This window comes from Notamacropus eugenii, chromosome 2, assembly GCF_028372415.1.
Source record: "Notamacropus eugenii isolate mMacEug1 chromosome 2, mMacEug1.pri_v2, whole genome shotgun sequence".
NCBI classification, from domain to species: domain Eukaryota; kingdom Metazoa; phylum Chordata; class Mammalia; order Diprotodontia; family Macropodidae; genus Notamacropus; species Notamacropus eugenii.
In genome coordinates this window covers 303815973-303840601 of record NC_092873.1, presented here as the reverse complement: position 1 = coordinate 303840601, position 24629 = coordinate 303815973, and the positions used below count along the sequence as shown (strand labels likewise).

At 38.4% G+C, this 24629-nt stretch overlaps 1 protein-coding gene across 7 annotated transcripts in view; it reads left to right on the top strand.

Annotated features, from left to right (window-relative positions):
• The window catches only part of OTUD7B (OTU deubiquitinase 7B), a 74563-nt gene that overhangs the window by 5324 nt on the left and 44610 nt on the right, over positions 1–24629 (top strand). The window lies entirely within an intron of this gene.

The following is a 24629-nucleotide window of genomic DNA, read 5'->3' as shown; positions in this document are numbered from 1 at the left end:
TTAAGTGCTTAATTGTTTGGCATAGACTATAAGTACTGGAGGAGTTTAGAGGGGGGAAAGATCAGTGAAAGCTTTGTGAAGAAAGTGGTATTTGAGCTAGACCTTGAAGAATAAATAGAATTTGGATCCCAAGAAGGATGAGCATGTTTGGTAAGGTGAATGATTTAGAGATAAAGAATTTATGAAGTGGAAGAGACCCTGAGGAACAGTGTGGAAGCAGGAATTTGCATTGCAGTTAAGAAGTTGGCATCCCCTAAGGGTTTCATTTGGGGAACCTAGGGAAGTAAATTTGGCTAGATGTGTTGGGATGATATTATTGGGAGTGGGTGGGGAATGGTGAAGCTGAAAGCCAGACAGAAATTTAAGACTGATATGATAGGAAAGAGGGAGAATGAATGGTGGTGACAGTGATAGAGAGTAGTGAAGTGATTTGGGGGAGTTTGTTTAAGATGGAAATGAGATCAGTTTTGGATGGGTTGAGTTTGAAATAAAGGTATGATGCTTGGGTGAGGGGGGGTAGAGAAATATCAGTGTTTGGAAATAGAAGATTAGAGTGAATACCAGATTGGAAGTGCCTCTATCAGTCAGTATATTAAGGTGTTGGTTGAAGCCATGCAAATGGAGTTCTGTCTGGACAGAGAAGAGCAGAGAATTTGGGATAGTGATGCTGTACCTAGCATATAATCTATGAATCATGTTGATTTTGATATGCATGTTATGATTTTTTAAAAATACTGTTTTTATTGAAAATTACCCGTAGTATTTGGCTGAGACTGATAAACAGCTAAGATTTGGTAAGCACTTATATGCAGGAACTGTGTTAGTCATGGAATACAAGATAATCAAATATGTTTGCATTTCTGCACAAATAAAGTGTCCTAGTGGTCTAGGGCAACATCAGGAAAACCAGGGATCAAAGTTTGGCAACAACTTAACATTTGTTGATAGAAATGGACACCTTTTTCAGTGTGGCCTCACTTTCTGGACTGTGGACCTGAATAGTCAGACCTCCCTCCTCACCCCCTGCCCTGGGATGTTTCTGGCCCTAATCATCTCTTGTTTAGACAGTTAGAATAATAATATGTTCTTAATTGGTCTTTTACTCCCAGAATCACCTCTCTACAAAGCAATAGGCCTTTCCCACAAGTCTGACTGATCTCATTGCTTCCCTGATCAATAACCATCTGTGACTTCCTGTTGCCTCAGGGACAAAATACAAATTCCTCAGCCTGGCTTTTAAGGCCCTATAAAATTTGACTCTGTTACCTTTCTACCCTTATTCTGTAATATTTCTCTTCATGCATTGTACTTTTTAACCAATCTGAACTACTAGGTGTTCCTGAAATAGACTTGCTATTTCTTGCCTGGCTTCTTTTGTACAGGCTATTCACAAGGCCTGTAATGCACTCCCACTTGTCTCTATGTTCCCGACTCTTTATCTCCATTCTGACTTAGCCCAGGTGAGAACCCCCTGCCTGATTAGTTTGTGTATTTTTCTGTGTGTTTATATCCCCTGGTAGAGTTAGCTCCTTGAAGGCAGGAGTTGCTTGGTTTTGTCTTTGTGTCCCTAGTGCCTAGCGCAGTTCCTCACATATAATAATAATAATCGAATTTTCTCCCTTGCAGTGTTGTGTGTCAGTTTAGATCAGTCTCCCCATTCTTCTTTATCAACACAATCTTAATAATACTTTTATTTGGGAATAATCTTCCCATCTACTTTGGTTGAACTAGTAAAAAGGGTTAATGAGTTAATCCTATCCTGATTTAAAATTCATTTCAGCAAATATTTGAGTGCAGTGATACCTCATTTATACAGTATTTTCAGGTTTGTAAAGCAAATATGTAATTATAATCCTGTGAGGTAGGTTCTGTAAGAATTATTATGCTCTTACAGGGAGCTCTAAGAAGGTAAGTGATTTGCTAGCAGTTACATGGCTAAAAAAGTGACTGACTTGGGAATCAAACTTTGATTTCATGCCTCTAAATCTAATGCTCTTTCCACAAATGCCTCTTCACAGTGCTTTTGCACAGATGATTTGGACAGGGAATTGTCTCTTAAAGTGCCTATTATATAGTAGGTGAGATAAAATATGAACAGATAGAACTGCTGAATGTGATTACAGTACTATAGAAGTACAAATAAAGATACTCTGGAAGTAGAGTAGGGAGAGATTACTTCCTTCTGGAGGAATCCAGGATGGCTTTAGTGGAGGAGATGGCATTCAAGCTGGACCTTTAATGCCAGTTAAGATATCAGTAAGTGTAGGGCAGGGTGTTGGAGGGGGAGGAGAGTACTGAAGTGTCCTGGCACTGTGGAGAGGACTTTGGGGTGAACAAAGGCTTAGAGTACGGGAAGTGCAAGGGGTGTTTGAGAAACAGCTCATTTTGGTTGCTTAAAAAGGAAAAAGTGAGAGATTTTAAAAGCTCGAAAACTAAGTTGGTTCTGGAGCCTTTGGGGGTGTCTGTGGAAGAAGTTTAGACTTTATTGTGTAGACACTGGGTGAGGCATAGGACATTTTTGAGAAGGGAAATAATAAAATGAGTGTCTTGAGGTAGAGTATTCTGACAGCTATATATAGGCTGGATTGAGGTAGGGAGTTCTGTTAGGAGACAACTGTGATAGTCTGAGGTAAAAATTTGTTAATTTACCAAGACCTGGTATGCCCAATACTAGTTCTTAGAAGTAAATACCATATTTGGATAAGAACCTCCTGAGATACAAAATGCAGGAGACTATATTATAATGTTAAATCAGTGCATTGGGGGCCTGCAAAACCAAGTGCTATGTGAGGTCAGAAGGGGAAGGAGACCTTGGGAAGTTAGGAATAATAATTTGACATCATAACGATTTAAGGTTTGTAAAGTGCTTTATATACATGCTCATGAAGTCATCTCCATGGCTTCAATTCCCATTTATATGTAGATGACCCCCAAATCTTTATCTCTAGCCTGGAATTCTTTATCTGAACTCTCATCTCTAATCATTTATCAGATGTTTTCACCCTTATTTCCCACCAGAACCCCCACATCTAAATGTCTAAAACCAAGTTTATTACCTTTACTGCTGATTTTGCTTTTTCTTCTTTTATTTTTTGTCAGTGGTATTTCCATTCATCAGGTCTCCCACATTAGACGTTTTGGAATGAATGTTGACTTTTCTCCCTTGTTTTTCTTATATATCCAGTTTGTTGCCAAGTTTTGTTAGTTTCATGTTTTCAATATTGTTGCTACCTGCTTTGTTTCCATTGTCATTAGCTAGTAATACCTAGTACCTCATTACTATCTACTGTAGAAGTCTTCTTACAAGAATTATGGGTACCAACCATTGTTCATACTGCTGTCACATGAATCTTTAAGTAGGCATTTCTCCTTCTGTTTAATAATCCTCAGTTACTTTGTATTACATACTATCACCATCTTTCTTTTCCTATTTCATCTCATTTATATGAGATTTTCAAGGAAGAGAGAGCAGAGAAAAAGTTTGATACAGACTATTGGGAACACACAGGTTAAAGTTGTCAGGAAGATGATGAGGAGCCAGGAGAGAACACAGAGGAAAAATAGTTAGAGAAATAGAAAAATCACTAGGAAAGTGATGTCTCAGAATACAAGTACAGAGTACAGTGATCAGTAGTATTACATGTGATAGAGGTAAGAAAGAAAAAAAGTCCACAGGATTGGTAATTGTCACCCTGGTATTGGTGACTTTTGAGAGACCAAGTTTGTTAGAGGAGTTGTTGGTGGTGATGATGGAAGCCAGATGCAAGGGATCTAGGAGAGAGTGCATTGAAAGGCATGCCTTGTTCATAGACAGTTTTTTGGAGAAGTATAGATAGCAGTGAAGATTTTAGGAGAGATGGGATTGTAGCTGGGTGAGATAGAAGGGCCTAGGAATTTGAGAGACTCTGAATGTAACTGAAGGGAGATAGAAAGAAACCATTGGAGGGATATTGGAGAGGGGAATGACAGGTGAATAAGGTCCTGAAATAATAACTTGCATTTTTGTAGAATTTTAATGTTTGCAAAGTGCTTACATATATTATTTGATCCTCAAAACCACAATTTGAGGTAGGTGCTGTTGTGCTATTTCCTCATTCTACAGATGAGGAAACTGAGTCATGGAAAGGTTAAGTTACTTGCCCATGATCATATAGCTAGTAAGTATTTAGTGGGATTTTAATGTAGGACTTCCTGAGCTCAGGGCAACACTTTCTCTGTTCTACCCTGCTATCTGTGTCTTGAATTAAGAATCCAGGTAGAAGGATTGTCAATAGTGAGGAGTACAGGAATACCTCTTCTTTTGGAACCAGAGAGAAGAGCAAGTGGGGGGTGTTATTAAAAATTTTGCAGGAACAGTGGAGGGAAGTTAAGGAAGCTCAAATTTGATGGACTTAATCTTCTCACAGTAAATTAGAAGGCTAGATAATCTGCTGTGGGTGCATGTGGGTGTGTGGAATGTGTGTAATTTAGCACTTGAAATGAGAAAAAAAGGTTTGAAACAAACGCTTTGGAGAAGGAGATAAAGTCACAGAGGGCATATGTTTGGGTGGGAATGAAAAGAAGAGGGTCCATTTAAGAGATATTGAAGAGGTTGCTGTTTGCATTCTCATTAACTCCAAATGCCAAAATAAGGTCTCCCTAAAGTGGCCTTGTTAATATAAGGAATATATCTGTCCTGAAGCTGTGTGGCTGAATGGTGCTTGGAGTTGGGACTGTTTGTTCTCTGCTCCTAGGCTGAAATCTTTCCCTTTAATCTGTTTTTAGGGAATATCTTTGACATTGGACTGGTGCATCTTATATTAAAAGAAACAGGACATACTAAATTGAAATTTTTTTTTTTGTTGGGGCTGTGGGGAGGGGCATTTTTGATTTTGATGTGCTGGTTGAATTGCAAGTATATGTTTTGATCATATGTCTCAGTTTCTAGTACTTGGAAGTGCACAAGAATTGAGTCCATATAAGATCTAGCCATATCTAATAGTGTGGGAGGGTGAATGCCACATAGGTATACTTTTTAGATGAGTATCAGTCTTAGTGACAGGTACCTAGGCTCACTGTTTCTTCTGGAGTCTATCAAAACTCTCCTTTGAGAAGGGTTTTATTTTGGACACTATCCATTTTGGCTGAGCTACCAATTCCTAATTCTTTCTTAAGTGGGCAAGGGTACAGTTTGTTTTTTAGTGAGTGTATATGTGGTGGGGGGGGAAGGTTCTAGGGGGTGGAGAATGAGTCATTCTTATCTGTAGATGGTTAGACATCCTTGTGTTTGTTTTAGAGTACCTCACATATGTCTCCTGATATGTAGAGATGATGGTTCTCTTTCTCCTGAGATCTGAGTTGAGGTGGAAACTAGAATTCCTGTATTTTCATTTTGGTCAGTCTCCTCTTCTGTATAGATATGCGTACTGGATATTAGGAAAATCCAGAGGAAGGAGGAAGAGAAAGAGACATGGTTTCTGCCCTCAGAGAGTTCACAGATTAATAAAGAAAGATGTAGTCTCTAATCTTGAGGAGATACATACCAGCATGAAAAAGAATACTCATAAAGCAATAGCAGGAAATAGAAATGATTGTAGTGGAGCTATGTATGTAAGAGTTGAAAAGGCACTGAGTAAAGGCAGAATCAAGGAAAACTTTCTGGAGGAGGTGAGACCAAGCATTTCTTGGGGGAATGTGTGTTTGTCCTCTGTTGCCGAAGAAGACCATGCCATCAGGGAAATGATGACATGACTTTCACTTGACTTTGTTTTGAGTGAGGGAGGGCTGTGCAGGTCACCAGCCTCACTTTTCCTCCAGAACCATCTGAATCCAGTGACCAGATATTCATCAGGATGACTGGAGGTGACCCAGGATGAGGCAGTTGAGGTTAAGTGTCTTGCCCAAGGTCACATAGCTAGTGAGTGTCAAGTGTCTGAGGTGAGATTTGAACTCAGATCCTCCTGACTCCTGCATTGGTGCTCTATCCACTGCACCACCTAGCTGCCCCTAACAGTGAGGTTCAGTGAGTCACCCAAGGTCACAGAGCCAGCATGTGTCAGGGTCAGGAACTTGAACCCAGGTCATCCTGGCTCCAAAGTCAACATTCTATCCTCTGTTCCACAATGCCTCTTGGGGGGGAATGAATGAAAGAAGCAAAACTGTTATGGAGTTTAGCAGGTGAAGCTGATAGATGACATTACTTCTTCAGGAGAATACACCTGGGTATGGGTGTGGGTGTGGGTGTGTGGACTGGGAGTGGATCAGCTCTTGGGACACTGAGAAATCTCATTTTAAGGTAAGACTCACTTTATAAGCTTCTGCTCTTTAAGACCCAACACCTTCACTGAATAGGAGTTATTGGTGCTGAAAGAAACAATAGCCAGACTATTAGCATTTTTAAAAAATTGCTGAAAATCAGGAGTCTCAGAATCCTAGTTTTCTAGAAAGTGATTGAGTACATATTTCTGCTTGCATACAGCCTTGCTTTTTTCGTTAGGTTTTCATTAGAATCTAGGTTGTTATTCAGCAAAGTTATTGCTAAGATTTAAATTCTGGTGTATTGTGTCCCTACTGTTGTTTTGTGTTTTAAGAAACCTTCTGGAAGAATGTCTCTTGAAGCCATCCTAGAGAAAGTAAAAATTAGTATAGATGACTTTATTTGAAAGAACAGAGGGGAATAATATGATGAATTTTTAAAAAGTGAATAATATCAATTTCATTTATACTTAGAATTTGGATGTATCTTATCATTTAAAAAATAACAGCAAATTTCTTTTCCTAATTGTTTGGCCAGAACTATTAAAATTAGGGTATGTTTGTTAACCGCCTACAGACTGATGGTTTTAGATGTAATATGTGGTACAAGATGGTATCCCAGGAAGTACTGGGTTGGCAGGGGAAAGCATGCATGGGACTGTACATTTATTGTGAGTAATACACAAAAGTAGTTAGGAATTGACTAATGATTTTTCAGTTTCTAGTGAATTGGCATGACTGATAGGTTGAGGCTATGAAAATAACAAAGAATCTTGCTTGAGGTTTTTTGGGGGAGTTTGACAGGAAAGAGAGCCTAAGAGTCTTAACTCCTTGTTCTGGATTAGAGACTTTGGCTAGTCTCCAAAGCTGATTTGAAAACCTGTTGCAGTAGAGGTGAGGGGGCAGGGATCAGAGACTGAAGGGACCATGGCTGAATAGAGGTTTTGAAGGGGGAAGAATAAGTAGAAGGATTTTCTCAGGGTGGTGTTGAGGGGTCAAGGGCCTGGATGTGTTGTAGAGTTGGGTCATAGTTGGAGTAGACTTAGGTATAAGAGTGAAAGAGGTTCGTGCAGTGTAGTTAATTTTGCTTTCCAAATTTGACAGGTTTTCCAAGACACTTTCTATTAACTCCACACCATGTACTTTGATTTTGTAGTCCCTCTTTATAGTTGTACCATGGCACTTGTGAAATCCATCAGACAGAATCCTGGCAAATTATAGTCCCCTAATTGAACTGATGGTGTTATAAAAGAATCCTTGCTTTGAAAAGATGGAGTTCTTTGGGGAAGTGCTACTCCTGGCCCCAGGGCAGTTTTTCTGATATAATTAGCTATTGACAGAAGAGGAGACGAGCTAAGTGCTTAAAGCTAGTGTTAGCAGCCTTTGCCAGTCTGGGATTTGTGATCTGATTGTGCCATTTACAATCCTTCTAAGCCTTCCTATCCTGTGCAGCTTTTTTCTTTTTCTGAAAATGCTCCTTGAGAGATCTATCAAATTCATCTAATCCATTGAGTTTTTATTAATTGCCTACTGAATGCAAAGCATAGTGGGGTAGGCATTAAGGATAAAGAAACAAATTGAGCAACAGTTCCTTCTTTTGAGTAGTATAAAGTCTTCTGTGCAATCAATCAACAAGTGTTTATGAAGCACCAACTATATGGCAAACCTAGGATAACCACTGAGGATACAAGTACAAAGAATGAAACAATCTCTGCTCATAACATGTAAACACATGTGTATGTTCAGGGTAATTTGGGGAGAGAGAGTACAGGTGTGAGAGTCATTCAGTTCAGCTATGAAGACAAGCTGTGCAAAAGTTTGGTGGGAGATGGCCTATCACATTTGGGGAATAGCAAAGTCAGGCTGGGACAGTGTGTGTGTGTGTGTGTGTGTGTGTGTGACTTTAAATGCCAAACAGTGGACTTTGTGTTGTATCTCAAAGGAAGTGGAAACCACTTAAGGCTCTTGGCACACTTGTGCTTTTTAGGAACATTATTTTGGCAGCTTACTTGGAGGCTAGTTTGGAGAGGAAAGCCTAGGAATGGAAAGTTAGGTTGGGATGTTGTGGTAGTTTAGGTAGCAGACGATATAAGGGTCTTAATTCGGGGGATGGTTGACTGAGTGGGGAAAAGGAGATAGAAAGGAGGTGTGATGCAGAAGTAGAAGTGATGTGTGCTAGGGCCTCCTTTCCATTTCTTGACATTGTGAGGCTAGCAGTGGGGAGCACTTGGGAAGATAGCTCTTGCCCCTTTTGTGGTTCTCTGTCACTTTGATGCTTTGCACTGCTTCTCCCACATATATATCTTTGTTGTTAATGGGGTTTACTCATGCCTTCCATGTGTCTCTCCACTGTCTTTTGGGTGACTTAAACTCTTGACTCTTCAGAGAATGAGGTACTTGGGGAGTTGGAGTTGTGTTGCATAGAAGAAGATGATTTTAGAGAGATGGAACTTTGTTTCATGGAGCATCTTGTGAGGCATAGGGGTTGGGGAAGAATCATTAAAAGCATTGGGCTGTTTCCTTAGGGCAAGCCAGTGTGATCTCCCATGAAATTCTAGGAACACTTTACACACACACACACGCACACGCACACACACACACACACACACACACGAGTCTGTGTCCAATTGGAATTGATAGGGACTTAGGGTTTGGCTTCCCGAAGTCTAATTTAACCTGATGACCATGTTTCAAGTCCGTACTATGATGGCGATACTCAGAGAAAAAGAAAACTAGCCCCCGCCCTCAATTGGCTTAGCATTCTTTTGGATGGGGCTAGTATAAAAAAGATTAAATATGTACATGATTTTTTGAAGAGGAAATGGCACTAACAAATATGTTTCTGCAAGGTTCCCTTGGCATCTGGAAGTTCTTCATTTATGACACAACTTTCTCCTTGAAATGACTGTACATCGTAGGGAAAGGGAATGTTTCATTTCTCAAGGAAATATTTTCCTATTGTATGTAACATTGTTCAGTCTAAGTCTACATATCTCCCAGACGAGATACCTGCTGTGTCGATAGTCTTGTAAGTATAATGTCAGGTAGGCGTTCTTATTATTTTGTTGTATCATGAAATTGTATGGAGTACTGGGTCTTGAGTCTAGGAGACTTGAATTCAAGTCTGGCCTCTAGTTAGTTGTGTGATCTTGGGCAAATCATTGAACTTGCCTTTGTCCTCAGTTTCCTCAGCTGTAAAATAGGAATAATAATAACAACAACATACTGGGTTTGTTGTGATAACCAGAGGAGGTATTTTAAAAGTGCTTAGCACAGTGCCTGACACATGGTAGATACTTAATGTTTTTAGATGTTTATTTTCTTCCTCCTTTCCTTCCTTTGGCAATCTGGTGAAGTCTACCTCCTTCTTGGAATATTTTTAAATGCATAAAACAAGATATATAAGATTACAAAGGAAACTAATTACCAATTACATTATAATTATGATTTTCAAAATCTATAAGAAAAAATCCATGCATCACAGAATCTTTGACTTCAAAGATTTCATTCCTTGGGGAGATAGAGGAATGATAAACAAATGAATAAAATAGATAAATGACTTGATCCTTTGGGAATATAGAGTCCACTGGGCTATAGAGAGTACTAAAATATGAGTATATAAAAACAAAGAGAAAACATTCTCTCTGTATGTGTAAATACATGTGAATATAGGTTTTACATAGAAACATGCAAAAACTAGACCTAGAATTTTAGAGATAGAATAAACCTTTTTTTAATAGATTAAGAGATTGTTCAACCTTTTTTATTTTTTTAACAGATTAAGAAATTGAGTCCTCTCCTTTCCCCATTTGCCTATTATCATTGGTATTTTAAAAAATGCTATTTTTGTGTTTTCTGTTACTATTTATTTTCTCTCTTTCCCTCATTTAAAAAAAGGAAAATCCTCACAAAAATATGTACAAATAAACAAACTTCAGCATTTAGCCCTGTCCAAGAATACATGTTTATTCTGTATCCTTACTCCATTGCCTCTCTGTCCGGTGGTAAGGTAGTAGTCTTTGTTGCTGGTCTTCTTGAATAGTGGTTGGTCATTAAATTCAAAGATTAGAGTTCTCAAGTCTTTCAAAGTTGTTTGCCTTTACAGTATATAAATTGTTGTTATCCAGGTTTTGACTACTTTACGTTGTATAATTTCTTAAAAATCTTTACAGATTTCTCTAAAACCGTTCCTTTCATCATTTCCTAAAGTACAACAGTATTCCATTGCAATCATATGCCACAAGTTATTCAGAAAAAGATCTCTAATTAAACGAACACCCCCTTACTTTCCAGCTTTTTGTCACTACAAAAAGAGCTTCTATAGATATTTTTGTACATAGGGCTCCTTTTCCACTTTTCTTTGATCTTTTTGGGGGTATAGGCCTGATAGTGGTAATGATGGGGCAAAAATTATGTACAGTTACTTTTGAGTATAGTTCTAAATTGTTTTCTCAAATGTCAGAACTTATTTATAGCTCTATCAATGGTGCATTCGTGTGTCTGTTTTCCCAAAGCCCCACTAATATTTGGTATTTTTCTTTTTTGTCAACTTTGCCAAACCGAGGTATGTGAGGTAGTATCTCAGAGTTGCTTGAATTTGTATTTCTCCAATTATTAGTGGAGTATTTTTTCATGTAACCATTGATAGTTTAGATTTCTTCCTTTGAAAACTTTTCATATCCTTTGACTGTTTATCAGTTGGGGAACCAGTGTTATTGTTGTAATTAATATCAAATCAAAGTATTTTAAATCTGTGACATCTTTTATTGGGCACCTGGAAGGTGCTCACCTTTTAGAGCATTGTACGAGGTACTGGAGATATAGTGAGGTATAAGGTATCACCTTCACTCTTAAGGAGCTTGCAGCCTGTTTAAGAAAGCATGGAATATATATAAAAAGATAATGCATTTTATTTGCATTAAATGAATGCTGCTGACAGTAATGCCATAGCAGGTCAGAGAAGGGAAGGTTTTTTTGGTCATAGCACACACTCTTTTTCAATAATCCAAAAGGTGACTATTAGTGCATGGGCATCATACAATGGTCAATATTGAAATCAGATTGATAATATACTTTGTATCTAAAGGTAGAGAAACTCTATACAGGCAATTAAAACAAGACCTGGAGCTGACTGTGGTTCAGAGCATGAAATTTTTATTGCAAAATTCAGACTTAAATTGAAGAAAGTAGGGAAAATCTTCAGACTATATAGGTATGACCTAAATAACCTCCTTTATGAATATGAAGTAGAGGTGATGAATAGATTTTAGGGATTAGCTCTAGTAGGTAAATTGTCTGAAGAACTATGGACAGACATTCATAATATTGGTAGCAACAAAAAACATTCCAAAGAAAAAGAGCAAGAAAGCAAAACGGTTGACTGATGAAGCTTTATAAATAGCTAAGGAAAGGGAAAGCTATGCCTAGCTGAATGCAGAATTCTGGAGAATAGCATGGAGAGATAAGGTATTCTTAAGAGCACAGAAATAGAAGAAAACAGTAGAATGGAAAAGACAAGCTCTCTTCAAGAAAATTAGAAATACTAAGGGAATGTTTCATGCAAATCATGATAAAAATGGTAGGGACTTAACAGAAGCAGAAGAGATTAAGAAGAGATGGAAAGAATACACAAAAGAACGATGCAAGAGAAATTTTAACATCCTTGATAAACCATAATAGTACAGTGACTGATCTAGACTGGACATCCTGAAGAATGAAATCAAATGGGTCTTAGGAAGAATTGCTAATAAAGCTAGTAGAGGTGATGAAATTCCAGCTGAGTTTGTTAAAATCCTAAAACATGATGTGTTTAAAGTTCTGCACTCATTATATCAGGAAATTTGGAAAACTCAGCAGTGGCTACTGGATTGGAAAAGATCAGTTTATATCCTACTTGTAAAGAATGGCAATGCCAAGTAATATTCAAACTACTGAACATTTGCACTCATTTCACATGCCAATCAGGTTATGCTTAAGATTCTGCGTGCTAGGCTTTAGCAATATATGAACCAAGAATTACCAGAAGAGCAGGCTGGTTTTCAAAGAGGTAGAGGAACTAGAGACCATATTGCCAACATTCGCTGGATTATTGAGAAAGCAAGGGAGTTCCAGAAAAACTTCTGTTTCATTAACTGCACTAAAACCTTTGACTGTGTGGATCACAACAAAATGTGGCAAGTCCTCAAACAGATGTACCATGTATCATCTTATTTGTCTTCTGTGGAACTGTATGTGGGCCAAGAAGCAACAGTCAGAACCAAACATGGAATAGCTGATTGGTTTAACATTGGAAAGGGGGTATGACATGCTGTATATTGTCACCCTATTTAACTTTATATGCAGACTACATCATGTGAAATGCCAGGTTGGATGAATCAAGAACTAGAATTAAGGCTGCTGAGAGAAATAGTAACAGTCTCAGACATTCAGATGATACTACCCTGATAGCAGAAAATGAAGAGAAATTAAGAAGCCTCTTGATGAAGATGAAAGAGGAGAGTATGAAAACTGTTTTGAAGCTTAACATAAAAAACCCCTAAATGCTTGGCAACTGGTACCTTTACTTTATGGCAAATAGAAGAGGAATTGGAAGCAATGTCAGATTTTATATTCTTGGGCTCAAAGATCATTGTAGAGAGAGAATGCACCCATGACATTAAAGACACTTGTTCCATGGAGGGAAAGCTATGGTAAATCTAAAAATTCATGGACAACATACTAAAAAACAGAAAAATCACCTTGCTGACGAAGTTCCATACAAGTTAAAGCTATGTTTTTTTTCCCCCGTGGCAATGTATGTCTGTGAGAATTGGATTATATGGAAAACTGAGTGTCAAAGAATTGACACTTTTGAGTTGTAGTACTGGAGAAGACTTTTGAGAGTCTCTTGGACAGCAAGGAGATCAATCATACTTAAAGAAACTAATTCAGACTATTCACTAGAAGGTCAAATACTAAAACTTAAATACTTTGGCCACATGATGGAGAGGATGGGACTCACTGGAAAATATCAGGATATTTGGAAAGATTGAAGCCAGAAGGAAAAAAGGATGTCAGAGGTTGAGATGGATAGTGTCATGGAAACAAGGAGCATAAACTTGGACAGACTTTGAGAGATAGTGGAGGATAGAAGGGCCTGAAGTGCTGTGGCAAAGAATCACACAACTCAGTGACTGAATAACAAACAACAATAACCTTAGCCATTTCCTGCTGTTGTCCTTTACACATCTTACCTACATTCTCAGTGCATGTATCATAATTTCCAGGCTCTGTGATTTTGTTCTTGCTTTTATTTCTGCCTATAATGTCCTTTTTTGTGTTTCCACCACAGCTCTACCTCTACATTTTCTATCAGTTTTTCATGATTACTTAGATAATCTACTTCCTTTGTAAAGTCTTTCTTAATTCCTCTCAGCCATAAGAATAGTTCTCCTTTGAACTTCATGACTTTTAATTTTCAGAAATAGGGATAGGGACTGGACCTATAGTTTCACTTCATTAGGAATTTCCAAGTGAAAAAGCTCACACTACCTTTATATTGGCCTCTTTTCTACAATCTTTAATCTTAGAGAGTCTTGCATCAAACACTGAGAAGTAACTTGTTGAGGGTCATAGCAACAGGAGGGGTCCACAGCAGGGATTGGCTTTGAGGTCAGCTTTCTGTCAGGCATATGGCATCTTTTAAAATTTTTTTTACCTTTTTATTTCTCTTTCAATGTTCATGTTTTGTTATATGTGTGCATCTTATCTTCCCTACTAGACTAAAATTTTAGAAGAAGAGGAGTAATAGAACCCAAGTTGAGATGCTGGCCCTGCCACTTATTACCTGGGGAACCTTTGGCAGTCATCATTTAACCTCTCTGACTTAATTTCTTCATTTGTAAAATAAGTGGACTGGAATAAATGACTCCTTGTGGTCCTTTTCAGCTCAAGATGAACTATGCCTTTGTATTCCTCCATGGGACCTAGGACAATTCCTTGCTCACACTAGGTGCTAAAGTAGTAGATTTTTAGTGAATGAAATGATTCTTCTCTTTCTTAGTGGCAAAAGTTAAACATTTAAGTACTTTCCTCATTCCAATGCTGTGGTAGTACAAGTATAATTATTTCCATTTTACAGATGAAAAAATGAAAGCTTAGAGAGGTTGAGTGACTTGCTCAGTTGTATAACATGTATTGGAGGTGCTACTTAAATGCAGACCTTCTCAGTCCAAGCTCTGAGTTATTTCCATTATACTAACTTCACTTTCTAGGAAATATGATTATTATGTCATTTGTGATGGCACAGCTTTCACTATCACAAAAGTCATTAATACTTGGCATTGAAACAAGGTCCTACATAAGTTATATTGTCTAGGCCCTAACGACTCTTACCAGTTTGGGCAGTAGAAGGAAGGAGTTTTCAAATAATATACGATATAGAGAATCCACTGGTAGATATGTCCAGATTTTGTTTTTTGTTGTTGTTCTGTTGTATCTGACTCTTTTTGACCCCATGAGCCATAGCATTTGCCCTCCGCTATCTCTTGAAGTCTGTCCAAGTTCCAAATCATGTTGGCTGTTTCTATGATACTATCTATACATCCTCTGCTATCCCCTTTTTCTTTTGCCTTCATTCTATGAAAGCTGACTATAAATACATCTCTCTCTGTCTCTCTCTCTCACACAGACACACACACACACACACATGTGCACACACCCCATACTTATGCATGTACAGATTTGGGATGACCTGCTTTGGCATGTGGATGACTTTGTGCTTTTAGAATCAAGAAAATTTTATTCTGTTTCTTTGACTTCTTGAGCATTCCTTGTCCACTTGCAAGTTGTTTGTTCTGGCACACTGGTGAGTAATATGTGTCATTAACATTGTAATACTTTGATGCCAATTGAAATGTTTCATTTTATTCTTTTTCTCTTAGTTCTCTCTGCTTTGATTGTGTGCATGTGTGTGGACTCTGACAAGATAGACTGGCTTATTGCTGCTCATCTAGATTAAGGTGGACGGCTCAGTCTCTTCCTAGTATTCTGTATTCAGGTAAATAGAGAATCGTTTCAGAGACTAGAGTTCCCCACCTCACAGCCTCCAATGAAGTTTTCGCCTTTGCTGTTGTTTCAGAGTTGCCTGTTTTATCATTTAACCTGTGGGAACCAAGAGAGTAAGTGTTGTGAGGACTGTACTGAAGGCAGGATGACCTCTGTGCTGAGTGGGTGCCAGCCTCTGAGGGGAGAGTCTTTAAATGTGCCCAGGATATTCTTTTGTGCACTCATTTACCTTGTGGAAAGCATTTTACCTTAGCCAAATTCAGTAGTGGGGATGTGGCAGCTTAGGAGTATGATACTGCCATAAAGTTACTAATAGCCTTTGGATATTGTCATTGGATTTCCTTAGGGCCATCCTTTTTTAAGCTATGTGACAAATGTTTACTAAGACTATATTATGTGTTAGGTACTATTCTTGGTGCTGTGGGAATAATAAAAATAAACAAAGCATGGTTCTAAGGTTGGGGAACCTGCAGCCTTGAGATGACATGTGACCTTCTAGGTCCTTGGGTACAGAACAAATTCTTTTATTAAGGGGATTTGTTCTGTGAGGTTTGGATTCAGTCAAAAGGCCTTGCTCGAGGACCTAGAGAGCCACATGTGGCCTCAAGGCTGCAGGTTCCCCACTCCTGGTATGCCTAGAGTATCACTTTGACCTGTTGAGCTAATCTGGCCTAACCTCTCATACTCTGAGAATAGACTATTTTTAGACAGGAATTTGTGATTTTGTTTTGCTGGAGTGAGTTGATAAGATCAAGTTCATGATGGCTCAGACTGCCTATAATTCAGGCCCAATTCACTTGCCTTTGCTTTCTGAACCTTAGCTAGCATGAGATGACTATCTGTAAAGTCCTCTTATTTATTTTTCCAATATTTCACCTAAGTAAAGGGTAGACTTGCAAGTTCCCTCTGTTTTTATCACAAAAAGTTATTTCTCAGATCATCATCAGGACCAATGCTTCTCAAACTTTTTTTTTTTTTTACATACAATACAGTATTCTTTGACATGAGTGGCACACTGAATATTTTAAACTGGAAGACTAGAACATGCTTATGTGATTGCGGATATAAGTTCTGTCCAATTATGGACACCTAGCAAATACTACTGCAAGTTTTTGATATAAGTGCAATTCATGTCACACCAGTGTAGTGAACTCATACCCTTTGAGAAGTACTTTTTTCAGGACAGAGTACTTGTGTCTGAGTGGACTGATCCCAGATGTCAGTAGAACATTCACCATGTGGTCTGTTGAGGAATCCATACTTTTTATATGTTTTTGAAGGGGAAAGAGGAAAAAACTGCTGACCTAGTGGCCTGGAATAAATGGGAATTTTCAGGGCATATTTTGTGCTATTCTTTATGATAAAAAGTTTGAAGAATGCCATATTCTTTCCCTTGGAAACAGTGCTTTAAGTTGAAAATACTTGCCTGTGGAGGAAATAGTCCTATCTAGTTTGTTGTCTAGATATAAAATATAAAGGCTGAGCAGAATCTTCGAATTTTAGATTTGGAAGGAACTTAAAATATCATCTGGATTAGCTCCCTTATTTTATATATGAAGAACCTGTGGCCTAGAGAGGCTAAGAGCCCATGAAAACATAGCTTTTTGAGGTAAGAACTGACATTAGAACAGATCTCATAACTGGAATGCCACACCTGCAGGTATAGACTTTGCACACAGATAAAGCAAAAAGGACCAGTCCAGTACACTGTTTGCTCCGTTTTCTCAGGAAATGTTAGGCAAAAAAAGAGTATTTTGATTGAAGTGGGTGATTAGGCTGCAAATCTGATGTCATCAGAACCCTTTATTCTTGATAACCATTTAGTACAGTGTGCGACACATAGTAATGTGCATATGATGCTTAAAAACTGTATTCTCTCTGTCTTTCTTTCTCTTGTTTTCCCCTTTTTGCTATCCCCCATGAAAGGGAACTAATAACATGTTTAAAAGATCAAATTAAGTAGTCCAACTTGAGAATTTTCATCCATACAGAGTTTAGCACCATTTGTGTGTTTTCTTTAATTCTTCCAGTAGGGTTAGCAGAATTCTGCTGTGGGTTCTTCTCTAGTAGTGATAGATTTGACATTAACAGAATATTCACAGGGGAGGAAATCTGCAAGGTCATTGTGACCTTGTATTTAGGTTCTAAATTTCCTTCTGGTAAAGGAAATAAAGGCTTAGTAAACCTTAAAGAACCATGTACATGTGAGTTGTTTAATGTTTATTATTTGCTCTCCATACCAGTAAAATAAAAGATTCTGTGAATATGGTGGCAAGGTCTTTGGCCCCTTTAGAGTCTTTATCTATATGTTGATCAAGAAGAAATATATTTTGAAATTTGGTATTTCTTCTCTTTTTTTGGTATAATGAATTTGGTTGTGATTTGAAAGTGCTAATAGAAAAGAAAATTTAAAAACTGACTAATATATCTCATAGTTTTGTTCACCTCTCTCCACTAAAAGGAAATAAAGCATGCAACTCTGACATCCCTTGTCTTTAGAATACATTTAATGATTTTTCTTGGAAACAGATTTTCCTTACTTTGCCCTATTACTACTATTAAAATGAATTTCATTTATTTTGAATATATTAGCTGATGTCAGCAAAAGAAGGCTGATAGGTGGGGGATGGAGAAGACAGATTAGATTAGAAATTTATTAGAATTAAATTTATTAGAAATAGGACATAGAGAAAAGCGTACCAGGCTAAGAATCAGGGGATTTGGCTCTGCCCCAACCAGCTATGTTTGATTTTTGCCATATTACTTAACTTTTTGGGTCTCAGTTTCCCCCTCTGTAAGTTGAAAGGATTGTACAAGACTGTCAGGATCAGCAGCCTTTTAAGGAAGAAAACCTGTATTTTGGTAGTAGTCTTAGAATATATTTTTTTAGAGCTAAGTTACATATACACACACATTCATTTTAATTGATATGAGAGGCAACTATTGAAGGAAAGAAGAGCAGATGGATTACCCCAAGAGGGGCTCTGTCTGTATTTTGGTGGTTGGAGGGAAGGTGAAATGAGAAATGTGGACGATCCAGCTTGGCTTGGAAACCCAGAGGCAGGAGTCGTTATTCTCTTGCAGATTAACGCACAGGTATAAATTAATTGGTTTATTTGGACAAAATGAAACCAGATACTTACAGAGCCTTTTGCAGCCAAGGCTCACGGAGGATTTCTTCAGCTCCTTGGGGCAGCTAAGGATCAGCACAGTGCATAGAGTGTGCTGTCCTGGAGTCAGGAAGACCTGAGTTCCGATCCAGCCTCAGGTGCTTGCTAGCTGTGTGACTCTGGGCAAGTGACTTGACTGCTTTCTGCCTCAGTTTCTTCATCTGTAAAATAAGGATAATAACAGTAAATACCTTCTAGAGTTGTGAGGAAATGAGATAATAATACAAAGTGCTTAGCACAGTGCCTGGCACATAGTAAGTGCTATAGAAATGTATTTTTTCTCTTTCTTCTTTCCCAGTTGCCGAGACCTAGATTACATGATCTTTAAGGCACCTTGCTGTTTAAAATTCTGTTTCCTGAACATACTGACTTACTGATAGGGTCCAAAACATAGTAGGCACTTAATAAATGCTTGTTAATTAATTCCTCTTCCATCCCAGGATTACATAACGATGCCTTTCATTTTTGTTATTCTTTATGGTTTCAAAAGTTCTTTTGCATTCAGTGTTGATTAGCCAGTAAGCATTTATTAAGCTCCTCTTTGCTAGGCCCTGTGCTCAGTGTTGGAAATAGAGGTGTAAAAGGTCTCACAAACCCTACTCGGAAAGAGCTTACATTCTCCTGGGGATGGCAGCAAGTACATATGTAAATGTATATAGTAGAAATAGGAAATGAATTACTGCAAATATGTACATGGTTAAATACTAGGCTGTCTCATAACAGCCCTGGGAGGAGATAGGACAAGTATTTCCCTCGTTTTACAGATGAGGAAATGATATTTAGAGAAGTTAGTGTCATGTAAAAATGTATTGTACCAATAACGTGGTACATTGGCCAGACCCCAAAATAATCATTAACCCAATTATCTGTTTCTATCCAGTCTACTGTTGTGCCAACATCATAACAAACTTTCCCTCTGGCTTCCACCACACAAGCTTCTGAAGGTCAGACTCATTGTGCAACCCATCCAAATTATTAAAATTTCCCAAATAACTGTAATCCAAGGAACCTTCTATTAGCAGCTTTGAAAACACAGTTGGCAGTACAAAGAGCTTTCTGTCTACCCCTCCCTTCCCCATTCACCACCCCCAGACCTCTTGAATTCACATTTGACTTTTGTGGGATATGACAGATGGATATTTGCTTGCCTAGAAACACTTAGAAAGTACTATCTCTTTCCCTCTCTGTTAAAGAAATTGCCCTTTACCTGTTTTATTAATGTAGCACCAATGGAAAACTGAATATAATTAAGAGAATCACAGAATTTGAGAATCAGAAGGGACCTCAGCAGCCATGTAGGCCAACCCAGGATTTGGGATATTAGAAATACATAGTGTTTTCTACATATCCAATCTAGAGGACAAACTACCTTCCCATTGGCTCTTTTCTTGCTTTTTAGGGACCTTCTTTTTGATGAGGTTAGGTGACATAGTGGATAGAGTGCTGGGTCGGAGTCAGGAAGACCTGAGTTCAAATCCAGGCTCAAATACTTACTAGCTGTGTTACCCTGGGCAAGGTACTTAATGTTGTTTACCTTAGTTTCTTCATCTGTAAAATGAACTGGAAAAGGAGATGGCAAACCACTCCAGTATCTTTGCCAAGAAAACTCCAAATGGGGTCACAAAGAGTGGACACGACTGAACAACAAATATTGGTATTATCATTACCCCCACTCTACAGATGAAGAAACAGGTTAAGTTCTCAGTGTTGTATACCTTTTAAGTGTCAGAGCCAGGATCTGAACCTTCCCAAGTCCGTTTCTGAGCCATCTTATGTTGTCTTTTTTTTTTAGTTTTCAACATTTCACTTCTTGTAATTTTTTAAATTTCTTCCCCCTCCCCAAGACAGCATGCAATCTGATATAGGCTCTACACATACGTTCCTATTAAATACATATTCACATTAGTCATGTTGCATAAAAGAATTATAATGAATGGGAGAAACCATGAGAAAGAAAAAAAATAGTCCGCTTTGCTATGCATTCAAACACCATAGTTCTTTCTTTGGATGTGGATGGATTTTCCATCCTGAGACCTCTGGAATTGTTTTAGGGCCTTGCATTGCTGTCAAGGTCTAAGTATTAAATCAGTCATGAATGCAGTGGCTATTGTTGTGTACAGTGTTCTCCTGGTTCTGCTCACTTCATTCAGCATCAGTTCATATACGTTTTTCCAGGTTTTTCTGAAGTCTGCCTGTTTGTCATTTCTTATAGCACAATAGTATTCCATTACATTCATATACCACACCTTGTTCAGCCATTCCCCAATTGATGGGCATCCCCTCAATTTCCAGGTCTTGGCCCCCACAAAAAGAGCTGCTATATTTTTGTATATTTAGGTCCTTTTCAATTTTTATGATCTCTTTGGGATGCAATCCTAGAAGCAATATTGCTGGGTCACATGGTATGCACATTCTTATAATCCTTTGGGCATAGTTCCAAATTGCTCTCCAGAAGTTGGATCAGCTCACAGCTCCACCAACAGTGAATTAGTGTTCCAACTTTCCCACATCTTCTCCAACATTTATCATTTTCCTGCTTTGTCATGTTAACCAGGCTGGTAGGTGTGATGTATTATCTCATCCTCTGGGAAAAAATGGTTTTGTTCCTCTTCCATGATGATTTTGTTTCTGTGATTTACATTGTTCTACTCTTACTCACTTGCAAGTAGATTAAGAATAGCTTGAAATATCCAAGAGTCCCTCAGTCTCTCTTCTCACTCCCAGTGTGGATGCCTTGGCTTTGACATCATGTCCCAGAGGAGATGAACCGTTGAGAATTTCTGACAGTTTTGCAGTTTTGGTTCTTCACTGAGTTGTTGAAGGCAGTTTCAGCAGTCATAATTTTAATTGCATTTAATGCAATGTGTCAATCAAGGGAAGTAAAGGGCTGATGGCAAGTGTGGAAGGTATGGGGTGTTGCTGATAATTTCTTAGCCTTTTTAGCCCTACTGTGTTGCATTTGATAAAGTTAGCTTGAAATGATCAGCATTGTGGATTGGCCAATAATTAATTTTGAATCTCAAATCATCTTTGTGCACTAGGATGTACAGGTTGATTTTATTATTAGCTAGAGTCATATCAGAGGTGGTAGTACATTCTCGGTTTCTTTGTCTCTGTTTAATGTTTGACTGTTAACATTAATGGACAGAGCTCTCTGAGCAATGGTAGGTTCTCTGGGAGAATATAGGTATACAAATGGAAGAGAAGATCCCACTCTTGCCCTCAAGCATATCTAAGCAGGTATAAATCAGCCCAGTCCAGTGAGCCCAGGTTGCTCCATAATCCCATTGATACTTTTCAGTGTTTGGTGGGTTCTTGAGTAGTTCTTAGATTCCTTGCTCCTTTATGCTAGCATGAAGTGAGAGTGGAAGCTCAAAACCATTTAAAACTGTAGCATCTGTTAAGGGAACCATTAATTACCTTACAGTCTAGCTGTAAAGATAGATCATGTATACATCGAAAAGGTACTTGCAGCCTATAATTAATTATAACTGGATTTGGGTAGTAGGAGAGGTGGTATGGCTCAAGGGAATAGAGAGCTGGCCTTAGAGTCAGGAAGACTTGGGTTCGAGGTATGCCTCACTGTGTGATTTTGAGCTAGTCACAACCTCTCAATGCCTTAGCAGCTCTCTAAGGCCCAGTAAGTTATTAGTCTGGATAAACAAAGTAGAAACCCTACAAAAGGCAAAGTCAGACCACCAACATGTATTGTGCCTGCTCTGTGCCAGGCTCAGTGCTGCCTCCTGGGCATACAAAGAAAGGCAAAAAATTATCCCTGCCATTAAGGAGTTCACAGTCCCTGGGGGAAGGGCCAGTGGGGGTAGAATATACAAACAACTATAGCAAGTAAAATTATTTAGGATAAATTGGAGGTACCCTCAGAGGGAAGGCAGCAAGATTGTGGAGAACTGGGAAAGGCTTCTTGCAGAAGGTGGGATTTTAGCTTAGACGGGAAGAAGGCTAGGAAGGCACAGATGAAGAGGGAGAGCATTTTAGCCATGGAAGACAAGTCGATGAAAAAGCAGTCAGGAGGGTCTTGTTCAATGAACTGCTAGGAGGTCAGTGTCACTGACCAGTAGAGTTCTTCATTAGGGGTAGGAGTGAGGTGGGACTGGAGAATAATAAGGCATAAGCCTGGAAAGGTAGAAAGAGGTCAGGTCATGAAGAGGTTTAAAAACCAGACAGAGCATCTATATGGAGGTAATAGGGAGTCACTATAGTTTATTTAAGAGTGGGAGTTACAGGTTTAGGAAAATCACTTTGATAGCTGAATGTAGCAGAGCATGAACTCCTTGAGACCAGGAGACTAGCCAGAAAGCAGTTGCAATAGTTCAAGTGTGAGGTGATGAGGGCCCCTGCCAGAATAGTACCAGTATCACTGAAGGGAGCACATATGTGTCAGGAGTCCGAAGAGACTATATTTGGGAGAAATATTGCGAGGGCAGAATTGAAAGGATGTGGCAGCAGATTGAATGGGGGAGGAGGGTGAGAGAGTGAGGTGTTTGAGACTGGCATCCAGGTTGGGAACTTGAATGATTGGGAGGATGGTGGTACCCTTGACAGTAATCAGGATAGTTTCCTTACTATCCTTAGAGCACAGAGTTTAGGAAGAAATATAATGAGTTCAGTTTTGAAGATGTTAAGTTTACGATTTCTGAGACATTCTGTTTGAGGTGTTTGGTGGGCAGTTAGAAATGTGAGATAATATTACAGAGAGAAAAGAAATGGGCCTAGGACATGTATTTGGAAGAAGATCCAGCAAAGGAGACAGAGAAAGAGCTGTCAGATAGGTAGGAGAACCTGAAACAGCAGGATCAAGAAAACCTAGAGAGAGACAGTATTAAGGAGAAGGTGAGCAACACTGTAAAAGGCTGCAGAGAGGTCAGGGTGGATGAAGACTGAGAAAAGACCATTAGTTTGGCAGCTGAGAGATCATTGGTAACTTCAAAGAAAGCAGTTTCAATTGAGCGATGAGGTTGGAAAAGAGACTGCCCGGAGTTTAGAAGAAAATGACAGGAAAGGGAGATAAAGACACTGATTGTAGATGACTTTCTCCAGGAATTTTAGTCTCCTGACTATACATATCATTTAGCAAGAGTTCTGCATATCAAAGCCACTTTTAATTCTTGTGTAACTGAAGTAGCAATGTTTGCTGAATTGATTATAATTCTTTATTAGAAGTAATCTTGTAAAATACTTCCTCAGGTTATTGTCCTGTTCTCTCAATAATAAAATCACTAGGCTGAACGGTGTTTGGATACAGGAGAACTATAGGAAGAACTCGATTTTCCTAGCTCTTTTCTCCCATTCCTTTCACTATGCTGAACCACAAATAATTAGTAACACAAAACAAAAACAACTAAATTCACTATTTCTTCTCTTCAAAAAACACACGAGTTCCAAATGACTAGAAGCAGGAAAGGGTAACAGTGATATATGTATAGCATTTTCCTCTTAGGGTAAGCAGTGTTACTTTTACCTTCACTCTAGGGAAAGGTAGACTTCAGCTCTTCTCCAGTTCCTTTAAATTTCAGATTGTGGTGCCAGCTAATATGCTTTAAAAATTTTATGATTAAGAAACACTTTAGCTGTGCTGTGAAATTAATGATAAAGGGATTTTACCATCTTTAGTATAGACCATGTATGTATGTATCTCCCTTCCTTTACATGGGGAGCAGATGAGAGCTCTGTGGATGCAGTGATGAAATGTAGGCTGTTGAATATAGTCTACTATTAAATACCTGGTTATGGAGGGATATTTTTTTGTATGAAGTCCATGATCACTAATGAAATACCATAGGAAGCTGACAACACTTTGGATGAAGATATAGAAAGCATACTTTTAAAAAAGTTTTAAAAATACATTTTATTGATACTTTTGTTTTTCTATCACTTATATTTTCCAAAATATCCTCCTTTCCCCCCTGCCATTTCTTATAACAAAGAAAATGAGGGGAAAAGCAGTGTAGCAAAATTAATTAACACATTGACATGATCTGTAGTCGTTCATATTCATAGTCCCTGACCTCTGCAAATAAGCAGGGTAGGGGAAGTATCTTCTCATATGTCTTCTTTGGGGTCAGGTTTAGTCATAATTCATACCATTCAGTTTCAGTTGTCTTGTTGTTTTCTAGTCACATTATAGTAATAGTGCATTTTGTTTTCCCGGGTCTACTTATT